At 33.0% G+C, this 20,758-nt stretch overlaps 1 protein-coding gene across 1 annotated transcript in view; it reads left to right on the top strand.

The window, feature by feature from the left end:
• Nucleotides 1-79: 79 nt before the first annotated feature.
• LOC119834893 (disintegrin and metalloproteinase domain-containing protein unc-71-like) overlaps nucleotides 80-20,758 on the top strand; it is a 316,054-nt gene continuing 295,375 nt past the window's right edge. The window contains exon 1 of the mRNA XM_038359411.1: nucleotides 80-237. The gene's annotated coding sequence lies outside the window, so the exon portion shown is untranslated. The remainder of the gene's footprint in view (nucleotides 238-20,758) is intronic.

Here is a 20,758-nt window from a genome sequence, read left to right as displayed (position 1 = left end):
GGTAGATTGGGGGTGGAGGGTGGGGTGGGAAGCTGTGCCGGTGCGCGCGCAACGCTCTCGCGTCAGTCGCTAGGCGGCGCGGGCCGGCGCACGGTCGATACCTGCCGCGCGCAACGCACGGCCATGCTGCACGACTCGTGCACGTGCAAGCGGCTTCGTGCTGCCGTCTGAGTGCTAGTGGTCGCGTCCCGGCGTGTTGTGCCTCAGTCTGTACATGTGCAACTTTACAGTGCTAAGGTAACCGTTTGACACGATTTGTCCCGCGACATGGCATCAATCAATCGTTATGCTAATCTCAAATCTCGTAAGTTGTAAGATAAGGAATGTCTCATTGAACCTGTGATGGACATGATTGAGTTTATACGCTGTTTGCTTGGGGTGAAATGTAAAATGTGTAGCGTTATATTTATTGGAGACGTTCTTTTAGTTCGATTGAAAGAAATAATCATTACTGTCGTGATATGCATTCGGAACGGCAAGGTCTTGTTATATGATGACAAACGGACCACTAAAATGTCGTTTGTACATCAAACACATATATTTTAGTAGTAGGGTCCCTGAAATCTGTGTCAAGTTCGCTTTAAGAAGTATCGTACTCTGAATACGTGGAGACAAATAATAACGAAAGGTAAATGGAAATGGCGATTAATTGGGAAATGAAATGTGATTACGTTGAGACAGTTTGCTAGCAAACCTCTCGAATTTAGCGAAAAATTAAGGCGTTGAGTTTCATACTATAAATTCCTGTCGAAGTCACGTGTTTGCCTGTGGTAAAGTAGCTTGAAAACAGCTCGACTCGTCTGTACAAATATTTATTCTACGCTCCGTTTGTGCTATTTTATCGTCAATAACTCATCATCAATTCAACTGTTTACACAACGTCACATCTTCATACAAATATAATGCAAACTAGCGTTTTATCTCGAATAAAATGTCGTAAAAATGAATCTAGAACCAATTACTATAACTAGCGTGCTTTACCAACCTATTTGTCACACCCTTGAGCTAAGAGGTTGGTGCTAATGAGCTAGCTTTGGATAAAGATATCACCTTCAGAATACACCGACTGTACAGAATAACTTGACATTAGTGGAATATAGTTGCCGCAATTTGAATTCAAGAGATCTGTGGCCTAATTCCGACAATGTCTTCGTTTTTTGAATGCGTACACGGGAATTCACGTGGCTATATGAAAATGTTTTTATGACTTGATTTCATGTATTCATATTGAATGGAAATAAAGCTTGGTTATGTATGTCGTATGTCGATCTTATTTAATGATCATTGGGGTCTTTTATTGCATTAACATGCTATCATTCACTATGGTGAAGCGAATGACACGGTTTCGAATATAGCTTCATGATTCTTTCTTATACTATTTTATATAATTTAAGCACGTTCACGTCAGCTATATAAAGAATTAACCAAATATACATACAAACATTTCTTCGGTGACTCAATTTCATATCAGAAACCTCTACCATAAATACAATTTAACAAATTACATAACAAGATTATGAGAGATGTAGATTAGTAGTAACATATGCGATTACATTAGGAGGTCTTAAAGTAAAACGCGTAGAACATAATTTGTATACAGGCAAATGTATATCAATTTTAGCATACCACGCGACGTTATGCTAAGTGGAAGTCATTCACGTTCACAGAATGTTGTGTATATTCGCTTGAACTACGGTTTTATGTCTATGGTAATATCTATATCTAAAAAATTGAGTAATAATATATCATTCATCTGCATTTTTTGGTAATAAACAGTCTGAATTTGGAAATGATAAAGTTTATTTATTTATATAACATTTAAAGAACAAATGTTGCTTTAGTTATACTCAATATATGTTAGTCTATCTTACTCTCTTTTTAGTGTTTACTACTTCTTTATAAAAACAAACACAATGAACTATTTTTAATTAATTACAATAGCATTGGTTGCATAATATTGATAACAAATTTATTTATAAAATCTTAACTTTAATGCTGCTTGAACACAGCAGCAAAGCTTTCAGATTAATTATGTACAGTATGCACTTGGTAATTAATTATTATCATTAATCTATAAACAAAGCCTGTGTTAAAGGGGCTAGCATTAGACTAGATACAATAGTGCTCACTAGTGCTAATACCATTGGTTAATATTATTCGATGGCTTGATAAAAACCGTTTCGCTCAGATATGAATATAATAATCAATTATGTCAACGAAGTTTTGGTTTTAGCTTGTCAATGAAATAAACATTGACAAAATGTCAATTTCATAACGTGTTTTGTGTTTATTGTTCAATGTGCTCATACATAAAAGATAAATTTAGGTATATCAAAAACATATTTTATGTTTACTATTGATATTTTTAAATAAAATATGTGACCATTTGAATTATCACAATTGGAGTGTATTTTCTTAAACAACACAAAATATATGTCAAGAAAAATAAAAATAAAATTATTCTCAGCGGAAAACAGTGGAATACAAGCGTATATCCTATATGGGTGCATGTGACAGCTTTATTATGACCTTACAGATGTCACATGACGCATATTTCTTTTTAAAAACAGTCTATGTATGTTCAGTCTATGTTTTCCGAGAATGTGATCTTTATTTAACTGTATATATACTTACAATATTTTTTTTGTTTGCTATATATATGTCAATTTAATAATTTGAATATAAGCCTTTTTATATTAATGTTAGACTAAAAGTAATATTTAATTTTTAGGTCATCGTGTTCCAAATGAACTATTTTATGTGAAAGTTCCACGAAATATAAACGGATGTACATCAAAAAGCAAACAGATGTCGCTAGTTGTGCTATTTCACAACCTATAATAAGAAAATGAATTATTATATAGCTTAGATTTAGTTAAATGATTCACATGTGTTTTGGACTTAAACAACCCTTTCTATATTTTACAAACAAATAAGGAATAAACAATAACAGAATAATGTATAATATATAATAACTAAGCATTATTTTTATTCTACAATTAATTTGATTACAAATCTGTTCGTCGTTGTGTTGTTATTTTTATAGACTGTGGAACAGATATAAATTCGTCTTTCCCATTCTCTATAAGGAGACACCGGACTTCTTACAAAATATACCATGTTATTAATAATTGCAAATTAATGTTGGGCCCCTTGTTCGTATTACATAGTGTTAGTAACAGATATTAAAGAATACTGGCATTTATCTTTTCGAATTGCGTAACACTTGTACCGATAATTGAGTCGAAGTGTACCTAGAAAGAAGAAGAAAATAATATACTAATAATTTATTATTAATTAATCCAATGATTTAGAACCGTCTGATTTTTGAAAGCATTTAATACTAAAAATTAAAAATAAAACTCCGTAACACTAATGTATTCCTACATTATCGTTTTCCAATTCTTCAATTGTATTTCTAAAGCCTATTATATTGATCAAAGTGTGTATATTCTACAGAATTATTTTAATGGACGCGTCTGAGGAATAATTTGAATACGAAAGAAATTCGTTCGTCTTAAAATGCAATACCATTATCGAAATGGTGTAAAACAAAGGGAGTATCTACCCTTATACATTAAACTATTCACGACGACTGTTCAAAGAATTGTGGTTGGCTTTGACGTCATAAAATTGTTTCATCATTTCACAAATTACGAATAGTGTAGATATCCACGCTCTATTTGGGAGACATTAATTTATATTATTATTGGAATTACAACACAATTCGTTTGTGTTAATTGAAATGATATACATTAATTAGATCTTAGATATTTTTCAACTGATTTAAAAAAGGTACTAAATTAGATTTTTTGTCTTTGTTAACTTAGACTCTTTAACTGGTTGAATCGATTTTGATGATACCTTTTTTATTTGAATGCTGGTGCCTTACGTGTGGACTCATTTAGATTTGGTCTAGATCTACCAATTTGTTGGCCGTTTAGATTTTTGTTAAAAATAATTAATCTTACTTATTCAAATACTGGTTGAGCGTGTGTTGTTTAAGAATATGTTTTCTTTTGTAATTAAACAATAATGAATTTACAATGTTATCAAGCGAATATCCTTCATAACCATATTATGTGTTTAATTAAATTCCACTGATCTTATTCAGTGTACAGAAAGGTAAACGATTATTTTTTAAAGCTCAAATGGTCATGTTTTGTGCAAGATCACCGTGTCACTACACACATGAGAGGATGAGTTTATCGAAGACCCATCTTCTCTATTGGGGCAGGTGCTATAGAAACGATATAGGCTTTATTTAACATAATCGGTTTTTTATTATGTTATTACTTGTGTGTTTGTGTGTGTTAAAATAAATGGTTTTTTATATCTTTTTAACATACACTTGATTATATAACATTCTTATATACATATTGATTGATGTAATAATACTAGGAATATACAACTTGCTGCTTAACGAAAATTGATAATTTAGGTACGACTGAATAAATATGGTAGTCTGATTACAAAATAAATTTATGTATGTTTATGATTTCAAAACAATAATAATGTAAACAAATATTCTGAAGATAGAATTTTGATTTCGTGGTACTTATATGATTGTTATAAAATAGATGACAGAAAACATTTGAAGTAAATGTCAAAAATAATTGTAGAATTCTGAGTTTAAACGAGTGTATTTTGTGATTTCATTAATTAAAATAATGTTAATTTTACTTGAGAAAACAGGTATTTTAATAGATACTCGTTTAAAGGTCTATCTAATTCAAATTTTAACTATTCCCTTGAATACGAACCGACAACGCCACAGAAATTTCTTGAAATTCCACGAGATTCCGAATATAGATTTCGCATCTACATTTCTGCAACATAATATTTCATTGTGGAACCTCAAAAAAGTGCTGCGTCACGAGCATTTTTGGCATACGTTCCTCCCGAGCCCACAAACCAAATGCTATCGAATAAATCACGTTCGAATCAATTCAGTTCAGACGTCACGGAGGAGCTCATAAAATATTTAGTGCCTTTTATCAAAGTATTGTCTTAGGTTTGCAAGCTTGTTAGACGTTTCGAATGTTATAAAACGTTAACAGCCTTTCGAAGCTCGCGATCTTGAAGTTTTTTAACGTATTGAAATCGGATTTCATTTATTTCAACTATAATGTATAAAGATTGTATGAGTTATGTATTGTGTTTTCGGTGCTTTGTTTTTGTACTTTTCAGTTTAACGGGTTCGTTATATTATTGATGTGTTTATGTGTAAGTCAAAAAGGGCATTTTTTTTTAATTTTCGCAACTAATTTTCTTAAATCAAAATATCAATAATCTTGGCAAATGTGTGTATTTACTGCAACAAGATTTGATTGTTGTATGTTGAGTTTGGATATTTTAACATAAAAATATGTGACACGAGTAAATACTACGTTAGTAGCAATAATTTACAAAATAATTCAGCACTATTGAGTTTTTTAGGAGGCATTTTATTTGAATACTTATTAAGTAATATAACTATATAAGGCCACTGCTATCCCTTTTTTATTAATATAAAAAATCTTAACTGTAAATTTGTTATTGTATAAGATTTGAATGGTTTAAGTGTTTTAATTTATCATCCCGTGTGATAAGATTACATGATAATATAAAACCAATATATACACACACACAGAGATCCGAAATGAAATATTTTCAATATGAACACATTATTTATTTATTTTTGTTTGATTCTTAATGTTTTATTTCATTTAAAACTCAATCTATTTGAACATCATCTACTCTAATAAGTTATAAGAAATCCTACCCAAAGCCTGCCTGGCAGAGATCGCTTAGGCCGCCTATTAAACCTTTTTAATGTTTCTTTACTTTCTCGATTTCATTCATCCCCATTTATTAATCTTCCTCATTAATATGTGTTGAATACAGTGTATTGTATTGTATTGGCAACATTTCGCAACACATAATGCGAGATATTTTAATAATTAAAAAACACTAAAGTCAAAACAGAACGCTCGTACAATTAAAAGGCGGGCAAATAGTGAGCACGTGTGAGTGCAGCTGTGACGTCACGGTGACGCCCGCCCTGACCCGCTTTCCGAACCCCTACCATTTGATTTTTCACTCTCGTCTGATTGATTACTCTTTTAACTTGATTATTATGGTTTAGAATTTTTATACGGCGTGTTGGCGTTGTGATTTTGTTGGTATTTCATAAAAGATATTATATTGGATGTATTGAACATGAACGTATGTTTTTTCGATATTCGACGTTAAAGTTGAATTGAAAATTTTATGATATCTTTAATTTTTATATTGGATTGAACAATAATAGTAAAATAATACAATGTGTTTAAATGTTGTTAATGTTTTATCTATTGACTAAAATAATGAATGAATTTTTATGTTGATCCTTATCGAATATGAAATACGAAATGATTTATATCCTATCTATACTAGTAGGTTAAAACCTACTAGTCCTACTAATATTTTAAATGCGAAAGTTTGTAAGGATGTCTGTGTGTTTGTTGCTCTTTTACGTAAAATCTACTGAACCGATTGCAATGAAATTTAATATAACGGATACGGACTTACACGGGTGAAACCGCGGAGGCGCAGCTAGTGAAAGATAAATCTTTCTATATTCTCAGGAGAACATACAGGCGCAATTACATTACGATGTATAGCTTATTAAAATCTCAAAGCAGAACACACTAGCATCTTATCCGAACTCGAAAATCTTCGTTACCGCGGGTCATTTTTAAAACGTCACGCCAAATGCGCTTTGTTAACACAAGTTGGCATATGCAATTAATAAATGGAGATGGGTAATTATGTATACTGTGCACAGCTAGGCACTTCCCAGGGGCTCGATGCGTTTCTAAAACCGCTTTCCGTCTGCGAGGGAAATGTTGGTGAATTATTGAACGCGTCTTAAATTTGTGGCGGTGTTTTTTAGTCAAATAAATGTACGTGGTGTGTTTTATTATGGACAGATGTGAGCGTTTACTGCTTTCTAATAAATTATACTTAATTATAAGGAAATATACGTACTAATATTATAAATGTGAAAGCAACTCTGTCTACTTGTATGTTTTTCACACATAAACCGCTGAACCGATTCGGATGAACTCAGGGATTACGTATCACTCCAGCGGTGAAAGAAATTTTGAAATCGGTAAGCTAGTTCTTGAGAATTTCGCGTTGAAACAAACAACCTCTTCTGCTCATATTATAAGTATAAGTATAAATGAATAACCCATTTCAATTGTAGGCTTATATTCAAAGTAACATAGTAAATTTCTCGCTTATAATATTATCCTGAGGCCCGTATCATTTTCCTCACCCTTCCCAGTCCATCCCTTTATTCCCGTTGTCTATCCTTTCCTTATCTTTTCCCCCTTAAAAGCGGGCAACCTATTTGCAGCGGCCCTACCTCGTAAAATGTGCGAACTAACCGACGAACTGCCAGCACCGTTGCCCGCTAAAATATAAAAAAAATAATCATTCTCTATTTATTTAGTTCTTTTTTTTAATAGTATTTTATTGTGTTCATGCTTACCGTCCAATAAAACTTTCATTAAGACACTTTTTCCTCATGTTTTTATACAATACTAGCTGCGACCCGCGGTTTCACCCGCGTAAGTCAGTATCTCTTAGGAATATCGGGATAAAAGTTGCCTATGTGTTATTTCAGTTGTCCAGCTATCTACTTATCAAATTTCGTTGCAATCGGTTCCGTAGTTTTTGCGTGAAAGAGTAACAAACACACACACATCCTTACCAACTTTCGCATTCATAATATTAGTAGGAAGCTTACGTAGCTTGTATATTTTTTGAAATTATGCAAGATATAAAAGTGCTTGATGGAAATATTCGTGTGTATGATGCAATAGAGTTATATTATATGACGTTAGCATCGCTCTGCGTACGGCTAGCTATCGTAGTGACGTGGTTCTGCAGGCGCGCCCCTTTTCGTGACGTCAGCGCAATCAATATCAAATTGTAGGGTATAAATCGGTGTAGCATATAATATAGAATGTGTTATGTACTAGTTAATTGCTGAAAACATTATCGTTTATTGTTCGGATGGGAATTTATCTGTTTTGGCTTTGTTGCGTGAGCGGTATTAAATGTTTTGGTTGGTGAAGGACTGATTGAAGTTGGGATTGGATGTTACGGGGATCACATCACATAGGTGTTTAGTTGAGATTTTTTTAAAACAGTCCTGTTTAGTAACGACAGCTTTTTCTGATTTTGTTTTTGGTTTTATTTCTCGAAAACTCTGTGTGAAAATAAAGAATCTCAACTGGTAATTATTGCCCTAGGGACTGATTTAATTTAAGAGTATAACAGTACGTATATAATCTTGTGTGTTTTTCGGGAAATATATTGTAGAATTTTATATAAAAGCAGCGTACGTGTTGTTATTGGATTATGATTTATTCGCACTACAAAGTTAAGCAAGCCGGTTCATTGACTTTTTACATCAGATAAAAGAGATAATCATATTAATTGTAGCTTTAAAATATGAAAAATATTTGAGGAAAAAGCTTTTATAATTATAATGAGACTAAACACAATTATTATCTAAAATAAATAACGTCTCCACAGGTTTAAGTGTTTCAAACTTCCTAAAGAATCTGGAGTAAAAGTTTAGTAATAAATACATGAGTTTATTATGATTGATGCGTGTTGTCTACCGATATAACATTTTAGAAACAAAATGGTAAGTAAAAACAGATATTTTGCATTCGTTGATCGTAAAAAATGGCAACAGGTTTTAAAATACCAAGACACAAACATGTGTGAGGGACAAGTGTCTACAAAAACTCAAAAGATTTCAGAATTGTATACATCATGATGTACATATTATTAAGGTTTTGCACGAATATTTCAAATGCTTAGGAAGGAAAGGAAAGGACTGGGATTGGTAAGGAAAAGGATATGGGCCTCCGGTTCCCCCACTCACCGAACGAAACACAGCAAAATGCTATTTCACCCCGGTTTTTGTGGGGGTATGGTACTTCCCCGGTACGAGCTGGCCCACTTCGTGCCAAAACGTGCTCGACTACCCCATACAACTACAATACTAATAAAACATTTAAGCTATATAAATGACTGCTTTACTTATTATAAGTATAGTCCATGTAACCGCGGCACAGTTAATCTCAAAATAATTTATTATATATTCCAATATATTACAACGAAATTGTCATAAAAGTTTTAATAATGTCTTGTAACATTCGTGAGAAGCCGGCGCGAGTCGAGTCTCTATATAAATTAAGTTGTGAAAACAATGGCCTACCGTATAAAAATAGTTTAGATTCGTATGGATATTTTCATTCGAGCGTACGACCCTGGCTATTTCCGTTTGCAACCCGATTCAATGTTAAGGTCTATTGCCTCCTCGCTAAGGTCTTCAACGGAATAGTTAAGCGAGGAAGAAGCCTTAAGGAAGAAAATTGTAAATAAGACTGTGTTTTTATTTGAAAAAGTGCTCTTTTGTGATTTGTTAAAGAGACTAGTGTTCATTAAAACTTTAGTATTTAGATTAGTAGTTATTGATTTTATATACAAATACAAAGAAAACGAATTATACAATCATTATTCTTTGTAAGATACTAAATCGCCTTTAAATCGTCAGAACTATTATAAATGGCACCACACGGGGAGCACCAGTTTTCGAATAAAAAAAAGATAATAAAATCAGTTCACCCGGTCAAAAGTCCGAAATGACAAACCTAAAAACAATATAGTCGACAATGGAACCGCCATAATTAACGAATTATCGAAATTTTATTCTTTCAAAAACACGCTTAGATGATACATGTAACTAAATTGTCTCACTTGCTCTTACAGAGTAAACGGACGGTATTTATTTAATCCTGACAATCCTAATCAGGATGTAAGGATAAACCCATGAAATTATTGTATTGTCACCGATCCTTGATAAGTGTACAAGTAAATTAAATCTGTCAGTTTAAAGTGGCTCAGAATCGTAGAAAGCAGTCGGTTACACGCAAACATACAGGTGAAGCCAATGAAAGCGTGTTAAGAAATAGTGACATTCAAATAAATACAAGTAGGCTCGATCATATCTACAAAGTTGTTTCCGTCAAGGCTCCGCGATCGAGGGCTCTGAAACGCTCTGAATCTATTTGCGATATTTCGTTTGCATGCACGAGTTAATAGCATTCACTAATAATATCCGGCGGGGCCGCTCGCTTTCACTGAGCTATTACAGACACTTTCCATTTCTGCCTATAAATGTATTTTTACTACCGAGGGTTCGGGTACGTGTGAGGGTAGTGTTTATTGTGTGAAGCGTAGTTGTCTGTGGTAGTGTTACTTATTTTAATGTCTATTTATTTCTCAGTAAACATTAAAAATTATTTTACGTATTAATTATTTTACGTTAAAAACTAAATAAATACTGTTAATATCGTAAAAACACAGTACGTTTTAAATGAATTTGCAATAGTTGGTTGTATTTCACAATGGAGCATTACGTATTTTTGATATACTTGTTATGCCGTCTCTTTTATGAAAAACATATATTTGATGTTGATTTTCTGCGTTATGTTGTACAATACAATATTACTCATTTTTACTCAAACAATTATTTGGTGCGTTATTGTATGTGTTAATGTGTATAACTGATGTATTTTACAAACACGCAGAATTCCTTGCAATTAATTAATGTCCCTAAAACATAATAATTAAATTTATAGAAACGGGTCCAGCACATTCATATTAATTACTGAGCACCGATTCAGTTGTCAAAACCTGCCTATTAATTATCGTATGGAATTAATTATTGCACATTAAGTTGGCTAAGCTGCTAATAAGTTACATACTCGTATGTATGTACAGCGTGTATGTACTCAAACTGTATTCAAAATATCATTTGATGAGTGGCACCGTCTATACCTGTGGAAAACTAATATGTACCCTCATAATATTTCACAGTTTGATTCTATTACAGTTTCAAGCATTTTGTTTTTTCTATATTAGGATAGGGGCTACTAATATCAGCCTTGTATCAAGGGGTTACTGAAATTCAGCGCTGCGCATTACGCGTAGCACATGCTGAGTAGTTACCCTTTTTAGCACCACACCGATTAGTCATAAGTTCACTTTTTTATTTTAATTTAACATTATGTGGTGGTGTTAAACAAATATTCTTTCTTTCTTTCTTTATTACCTTTATTGTATAGTAAGTAAAAATTAAAAAATGTGATAGCAATGTAAAAAGGTGTGATGTGATATTCCATTCAGAATTTCCTACATGGGACATGAAAAAAGCTTTAAAATTCAATGTTGATGCCTATGCCTTGTTAAGGCTAAGCGATAAGCTACCGTGATAATTGATAATGAAATAAAACTATGAACTAATGTAAGTAATATAAGACAAATCAGATACTTGTATAAGTATCCAAAGAAAAGGTGAAACAAAATAAGAGACTCGATCTCTCAACGTTCGTATCTCTCTCAGTGAACGTTTAAGTAAAGTCGAAACTAAAGATTGCTCCGTTAGACAGCACTAAAGTCAACCTGTGCGCGATTACGGCAGGGTGTCTGGATTTAGGTCCCGGATAGTATTAGGGTTTAGGAATTAAATTCCTATTTTTCTAGTAGATGTAGATATAATACATGCTAAACCTATAGAAAGAAAGAAAGAAAGAAAAAACATTTATTTGGCGACATGAAACACAAAAACACAGATGAAATAAAAAATAATAAAATAAACAACTAAAAACAAAAGTAAATAAAAATAATAGCAAAGAAAAAAAAAAGTACAACAATAGCGTGTCCCACAGTACCGCCAAAAAGGATCTAGTTCAGCTTGTATAGAAAAATTAAGTTGTCCGTAGAGTTGATTAATGCATATTTATACCCTTCAGGTGACACGGGACGTCTTTTAGCAGATACATTATGTACTGCCGCAGTTGAAACCTGTTAGGTTGGCTCCGTTTCCCCAACCAATAGCCCAGGAAGAAAATGACTAAAACTTTAATAACATTCCGCGATATTTATAATTCCCACGGCGCTTTGTTAAGAAGCGTGCAAAGTTTCAAATTGGACTATTTATACCCTAATATCTCCCTGAGCAAAAATCCAGCGGAATTATTAAAAACGCAACCGAAAAAAACCTGCTGGTGACCCGCGCGAAAGTGGTTAAGTCGTAAAATTAAACTTTTTAAGCACTCCCGGAGAACTGGCTGTCTGCGTTTTGGTGGGACTCGCCTCTTATCCATTCGCACTTATTAGAGTGCTGTTTTCAGTTTCAATTGTCTTTTTGTACAATTACGTTGCGCAGTCGGACATTTCGGCCGCTCTATTGTGCGGTCTTGATTGTTATCGAGTTACTAAATTTTCAATATGAAGAGGTTTTGCGTTTTTGCCAGCCTGTTGTGTACCTGCTAGTGTGGAGTAGCATATGGTGAGCTTCGATCGTATTATAGGAATAGAATCGATTGTAGATATAGAATTTTATTATTTTAATACAATATATATTTTTCTTTGAAACTTCTTTGTCTGTTTTGGTGTGAAAGTGGATGACTAAGTGGAAAGTAAATTTGTGTTTAAGAGCAAGTTTTTTGTATACATTGTATTTTAAACAAAGCTATCTTCTATACCGAAAAATCCTTATGTATAAGACAGACATATCGTATATAAAAATAAAATTAAGTTCAGGAAATCTCGCCTTAACCCCCCAAACGGATTGAAATAAACTCGGCTCAAAGTGAGACATGAAGAAAGTATGTCTCATCACGATATTGCGTGAGCAACGGCTGCTATTCAAATACACTTTTGTGTGCATACATGTGACATCATAGAAGATTACGGGACTGCAGAACATATTCGTCAAAGAGAAACCGATTGAACGAGCATGATCCCAAAACAAACACATGTTACAACTGTTTGTATAAACCCGGGGCATAAACAGGATGTACTGAGCCTGTAGCCTGTGAATTTCATCTGAAATTGAAGCAGACACCAAATGTCACCTGCCGAATCGATATGAAATCAACCCTTCGCCCCCCCGAATGTGCGTCTCGACGGATGCTACTCAGCGAATCAATTATTAACAACAGATCCCACTTTTGATTTATTCGATTCGGAACTGTTACCAACTAATGGCCCAGTGATTGTATATTAATTATTATTTTATTAGCACCGGTGCCTGATATTGTTTATATTATGATTAATTGCCGGAATTTTGAGGAGTTATTTATAAATTACAGCGGAACCGGCAATTTGTTACAAGTTTAGTTGTTTTTGCAGCAATTTGTTTTGTTTGCTATTTATTGTGCGGCGGCGATAAGAAATTCATTAGGCTCACTTGATTTTATATCGAACACTCTTTTAATATCCATGATGTTAAATAATATAAAGTTGACATATTTAATGAGTAAATATAAAGTTAATCATAACATTATATTTGTATAATGTATGTTCAATCAAATATACTTTTTGTTTCATAAATTATAAATGGAATATAATCGACCGAAGGTTGAAATATGCGCATCAAGTTGTTTCTGAGATTAGCATTTTCATACTAACATACTCTTCAGATTTGTCTTATTAGGTGGTATAGATGTTTTCTAATTTAACTCTTATAAGCTCTTATGGAATAGTTAATATATTCAGAGGAATACTGAAAGTATTTTGTGACAGTAAAGAATAGAGTTATTTTGTTAATGTTGCTCAAGCAAATGTTTTTATTTAACTCGTTTTGAAATTGTGGCTATAGTAAATACAATAGAAAGATCGTCCCAATCGAATTCTGTTATGACTGTGTAGATCCAAAAAGTGTACTGTAAATATAAATAATAATGAAACAACTAATAACAGAGATATCTAAACAATCAAAACTATTAATAACCAAACTCCGTATACCCTTTTAAAACTATAATTCGAACCAATTCATAACCAAAGTTCGATCAGAATCCGATCGTCCATCGTATAAAGACCCGTGAGTGGTCCCACATCGCTCCCGCTGTCTTCGGTACGAGGCAGTGCGATGGGCGGTGGGGGAGGTCTATCGATTCTGGTGTATAGAAGCAAAGTTATAACGTATCGTCTTAGATAATGGATCCGGAGAGGCTCTAATCATATTTATTTCCTTCCTTAGCGGCGAGTTTATGTAGGGAACATTGAGTGTGGTTTCGCGTGAATTAGGCAAGATTTATGGGGGTTCCTCGGTGTTATGTAGATTCTTGTGGTATTTAAGATGATTATTAATATAAAACGTTGTAGGGACGTTGTAGCATGTTCGGTTTATTAACCGGTTTTCGAAGACCAGGATAGCGATTCAGAACGTTTGAGCGGCTAAATGGGTAATAACATTTCGCAATATGATGGTTTAATAATGCCAAGATAAATTTACAGTCTTTAAACGTATTTTTGTGTGTTTATATGTTACGTATGTTACTTTTTCTCGCTATAAGAAAAGGTAGGCAATTTTTTGTGTGTTTATTATATGTTACGTATGTTACTTTTTTTTTCGTTATAAGAAAGGGAATTTGTTATTTAATGTATTGTGCTTATAACCCGGCCTAAAGCTACTATTATACCGTTTCGAACAGTTTTAAAACGAGTGATTTGTTCTTAATATGTTATTTTATAAAAAAATCACTATCATAAGTTATTAATTGACCATCGTTTAACAATGCCAAAACTATATTTAACATCATTACAATAAATTAATGCACAAATTACTGAAAATCATTTATTTATAGAACAAGACTGTCATCTCGAATCGATCAATTTATCCCGCCACCGTTTTACGAGGCACCTCGTTTATTTTTAAAGGCGATTCAAGTTTGTCACTGTTGCGACTTGTTATACGTTGAACACTAAAACTTAATATTTTATTACACTATAATGTGCCCTCGCATTGAAGGTATAAGGTCGTGTATCCTTTGCGGTGTTTTATGATCAGTTTTACGTACGTCAAAGTACCGTTTTGTAGCGTCGGGTACATTTTTAAAGGGTTTATTTAGCGATCGAGACGGAATGGGGTTTCTGTATTGCCTGAATTGAGTGCATGACTCACTTTGGGCTAACTAACAAATTTTTCAAAGATCAGACCTCGATGTGTCGCTCTTTGTAAATGTAGGATGAGTGGTTTGAATGAACCGCCCTTTTTCAGGGAATATAAGATATGTAATAATAACAAATTTTTGAAATCGCTCCAGTACTTTTTATGTGAAAACATTGCAAACATACATATGAAAATCCTAAATGTTTCCTAATAAATGGAATACTGAAACAAATCCGACGGTATAATCTAAACTTCATATATCGTCGTTACCTTAAAATATACACGCTGTCTATCTATTTGTTTGTTTGAATGCGCTAATCTCAGGACTTGTTGAATACGTACGTGATATCTGTGTGCCATAGGCCATAATATGTACTCAGGAAGACGTTAGGGTGGACAGCTAGTTTAGTCTTATATCAATAATCTCTAATATTATTCAATATAGACCGTTTCACCCGCATAAGTCTATATCCCGTAAGAATATCGGGATAAAAGTTGCCTATATGTTATTCCAGTTATGCAGCTATCTACGTATCAAATTTCATTGCAATCGGTTCAGTAGTTTTTGCGTGAAAGAGCAACAAGCACACATACATTCTTACAAACTTTCGCATTTATAATATTAGTAGGATAGTAGGATATTAACCTATAGTTAGATTTAAGCTAACTAATGAAGGTGTTGGTTACAAGATCATCTCTCGTGAATCAATTGGTTGAAATCTAAACCGAGTGTTACAAGCTGAGATGTAGCGACAAAGGATTGAAATAGCGAAGCTCTCTTGATATTGATATAATATATGGTCCTCACACCATAGATGCTAAGGTGTCTTCATACGAACGTCATTTATTGATTCATCGTACCAAGCACGGTTGGGAATTATGTATACAAATAATTGCTGAAGATATCCTTGGTACTTGCTGCTAGTATTTGTAGATTTTATGAACTTTTTTGTGAAGATTTTATAGATGTGAGAATGGGACGTAAATTATTTCGTATACCTCAAACCGACCTTTTAGGGTTTTCTGGCAGAGCGGGTTTAGATAACGGCCTGTAGACGACGAGTGTAATAAAATAACTAATTTGTCGTGGAGATGCCTGGCTGTAAAAAAGTAGGGTTATTAGAATAAACTAGGCACTAGGGCGCAAAACGAGACACTGGGGCGTGATACGCATTACGTGTGTTTCTTTTAGATGCTTTAGATTTTAGTACTGTTTAGTGTTTATCGCGCGTACTATTTAAGAAGTTTCGAGAGCTTTTTAATAGATGACGATTATTTAAAAAAGTTTAAAGTGATAAAAGCTATTGTAGCATCAATATCAAATGAAAATGCTTTTATTGTGCTTACAATTGACATTTACACGGACGGACGGTAAATAATATTTTTGCGGACGTTGCCACTTCACAGATGTGTAGACGGCCTTTCTAGCGAATAAAGCCTTTGTACACGAGATCTACTTACCTCGCCAAAAGGACAAAGATATCTCGCTGGTGTTGTACTGACTTTACGTTCCCGCGCATTTCGCCCCAAGGATACAATTTCGCGCGAAAAATTGAATCTATTTGCGTATCTGTGGAACGATTTTAGTTCCCCGACTCTTGCGGATATTATCGATATTTTGTCTCCACTTGGCATGTCTAAATTTGTTGTAAAGCGTATATTTCGCTGCATTTGCGTCGTTTTTTATTGGCAGTGTTTTACAGTGAACAAATAGTAAATGTTGCACTTACTGGAGTTTGAGACGGAACTGTTTTATCGTATTATCTAATGGTAGTAGGTGTATACTCGTATTACTTGTAATTGTAATTTTAGATTTATTTGATTTATGTACAGTTATTGACAGATAACTATGATATTAATCGAATCAGAGGAATGGAATGTAAGGAGTGTGACAGCTAAGGTGATATGTAAACAAGAGATTGAAAAGAAGAAGCCATTTTGTAACCAGGATTATTGTGATAAGAAATTATGTATATAACTTTATCTTTGAAAACATGTGTACAATGAAGTAGAGAACACAAATGATAGGTTATACTGTTTTATATAAAAGTATTGCATAGTGAAATATTAATTACTTATTATAGTAAAAGAATTGGCCCTTTTCATAAAATATAAAACAAATAAATTATCTTAATTTTACCTCATATCTGGGCACATTTGAACTTCCAAATAGATACTTAAACACTAAGAAAGCTAGACAGTGCTTTTATGTGTTTGACTTTATATGATTGTTAAAATTAAGCGCTTCTTGAAACAATTCAGAAAGAGGCGAATTCTATGTTTGAGCACACTCGCTGTAAATAAAAAGTTGAGTTTATTTTTTCATAATATAACCTAAAACTGTATTTCAAATCCGTCATATACAATTCCTAAACTAATCGTGTTAACCGTACGAGTTACAGCTTGTTAATTAAACTTAGGTATTTGTAATTCGGCTCGGACTGGCTATAATAGGATTGTGAGATGTATAAACTCTGTTAGCGAATATAGAAACGCTTCCTTTGAGCTAGACTAGCTGATTAGTTAAAACGCATAGCTGGAAAGCCGGTGGTTAATTTGACTAATTTGTTTATGGTGGATTAACGAAGCTGTTGGTGCGCGGAGTGCGATACTTTTATCTGGTTGTGGTTCTAAACGTGAGGCAATGTAGTTTTTGTTAGTTGGAATACGAAGTTAAAATAAGTATGCTTTTTTTGATGGATTTATCCAATGGGTAGATATACTTTACTATATACCTCGGTGGTTTCTTTTGTTTACTAACAACTGATAATTTATGTGACATCCTTTTTGTTCTGATAATGAATAAAAAAACTTGTGTAAAAAGTGTAAAAATATTTGTATTTTATGATATACTTCTATTACCTATATTATTGTAAATATGGGCAGCTTTAATCGAGATATGCATTATGCTTTATTTCATATGGAGGTTAAAGATATTTTCTATAATCAGTGAAGCGTGTCTAGAAATCAGCTGTGAATATTTCTGTTTGTAAACTAAATTATATTTTTTATAGAAAAAGTAATTAAGAGTTAACATTCAATTGTTATTAAATTCCAAATTTACTTAATTAATTATCGTTTTGTTTTTATTACAAAATGTGTATTTTATCTGAAATTATAAATAATACTAAACATCACTAATTAATAGCAGAAAGAACGCCGTTACATCAGGTGTGATTTTCACTCTTCCGCCATCATACTTAATTCAAATAGAACCTTGTACGTCTCTACGGAAAATAATATATCTTTAATGTTGATAGCAAATTTATGCCCCAGCTCTCGGTCTATAAGCTGTAATCACATGAAGTATTCCCTGGAGCCGGCGGTTGATTCACGATTGACGGCTTTAGCAACCGGGCCAAATACTAAAATGACAAGAATTATGTTGACGGCCAGCCATTCCGTTTTCCTATATCTTTGGATTAAGAATTGTATAAAATTTGTGTCACTTCATTATGCCAGCTCGCTCTGAGTACATTGGTAAGGCGTAAGGTTATAGGTTCGATCATTAGTTGATAATGTAAGAAATAGCTGTAAAATAATTTGGAAGCTTAATGAAATATCATGGGTATATAAATCTATAGAAGAATTGATCAATGAAATGTTATAATGTGGATTTTTTCGATATAATGCAGGGGGAAAACGGAACACGAATTATCGTCTACGAAAAATGCTACGACGTAGTTCTCGGCTACGAGGATAACACCATTATTGTGAAGTTATTGTGATAATTAATGACTTACTGTATAGGAAGGCGTTCACCATGAATTCGTGTGCGTACACACACGCACAGACATAGATATTAATGTTTTATATAAGACTATAATCTATTTGCGTAAGTGAATTTAACGAAAGTATTTAAGTGTAGACGTAATAGATGAAAAATCTCATAATCATTCTTACCAAATTTCAGGCAATATATTGGTAATATTCGCATTCCTATGGTGTTACGTTTGCCTTCCCTTGCTGGAGACATTATTTCTAAATCTTGAAACAATGAAGTTTATGCTACTGCAATAACTGTATGTGCTGTAGAGAACACGTAAAGAGGTTGGCTCTGCACGGTATCTCTTCGTAGAATCGGTCCATCGTCCCGTCAGACTTTTAAGAACACAGAGCGCTGTAAAGGTTTAACACATATATTTATTAATTTGACTAGTAATGCACTATTTATAAACGTGACTTTGAATAGAAAAATTTCAAAGCATTATATTAGATGTAGAAGACCGCCATGGATGAAATTAGATTCAGGCGACAATTTTTCTATTTTGCAAAACGTGTAAATAAAGCGTTTTTAAAGCGGCATGTGCACCAGCCCTTAAAAGTACTCCATGGGCGCGTCCAATAGAAAAACGTATAAAGTAAAACGCTGTAAAAATAGAATTTCTTAACCTTGTTCCAGCGCTGACTTACTTACAGTTGTCACTTTGGCGTGTCGTTTGAAACTTCTGCGGCGGTTTTAACATAGTAACCTTTTTAAAAGTTTTATTTTGTTTATTGTTGTACTAGATTTCGCTCGCGGCTTCGATTGTCAGGAATTTAATTAAATTTTCAGAAAAGCGTTTGTATTACATCTCTTTGCGTAATTGTTTTATATACGAGTCTGTTTTAGTCAACACATAATTTTATTTAATATAAGTTTGGATTATTATATTAAAAAAAAGTTGAAGTTAAATTACGTTTATATAATTAAATCACACTTACTATTGCATTTGATTTAGAAGGATGTATACAATATCACTGTATTATATACAAATTTTTTGATCAAATCAAGTGAAAACAATATCAGAATGACAATATCGATACAAGATTAGTTCGTGCTCTCAATACTTCAGCAAATAGAAGTTACAATAAAACGCTGATGAATTGAAATACATTCAATTCTTTACACAAAAAACTATTGCTCAATTTGTATATTTGAAACAAATATCAGAATTCGCAAATAATAAAATGCATAAAACTTTGCATTTGTATTTTATTCAGTATTCGAAAACAAGTCTCTAACAATTTGACTCTTTCTACGTTTTTTGCTTGAAAATGCATTTATATTTTTATTACGTCAGAGGTAAAAATTTCTTCCATCGAAATATTTAAAGGCTGTACAAAAAGAATTCAAAGCAAAACCGGTCGGGCATAATGCGGCATGCTCCAATAACCCAGCTACATCACGGCCAAGTTGAAGTGAAATCGTTCATAGTTATGCACGGGGTCCGGAATAGAAGATGAATTAAAAATTCTATTAATTTCCATTCAATGTTATAGCTAAAAATATAGTGAACTAATGTCTAGAATTTTTAATAGCAATATAAACAATATCTTTAACAATCAATCGCTCTGCGACGGACGTCTGTTTACCAGCAGATCTTGTGTATTGATCTTCTAAGCAGTTTTTACAGCGCGGATGTTTTTGAGTATTTTTATGTTTGTGTATTGTATATTGTATTGTCCTTAGATTTCAAATAATTTAACATAATCACACTATCCATGACTGTTCACTATATAGCTTTCGAAACTATATAACTTGCTATTTTATTGAAATAAAATTGATAGATGTGGATATCTACTCGTATATATATCTCACATTTAATATTATTCTATTGATAAAGTCATTAATCTATTACATTGCTATTATATTCAATAATGTACATATTATTTAATACGATAGTAAGAAGTAAGTAATATGGAACGTGATCAATCAACCGACGGACAACGCTGAAATCGTATCTGCTGTAAGTAATTTTTATAGAG

The sequence above is a fragment of the Zerene cesonia genome, chromosome 20, assembly GCF_012273895.1.
Source record: "Zerene cesonia ecotype Mississippi chromosome 20, Zerene_cesonia_1.1, whole genome shotgun sequence".
NCBI classification, from domain to species: Eukaryota; Metazoa; Arthropoda; class Insecta; order Lepidoptera; family Pieridae; genus Zerene; species Zerene cesonia.
This window is presented reverse-complemented; position numbering and strand designations above follow the sequence as displayed.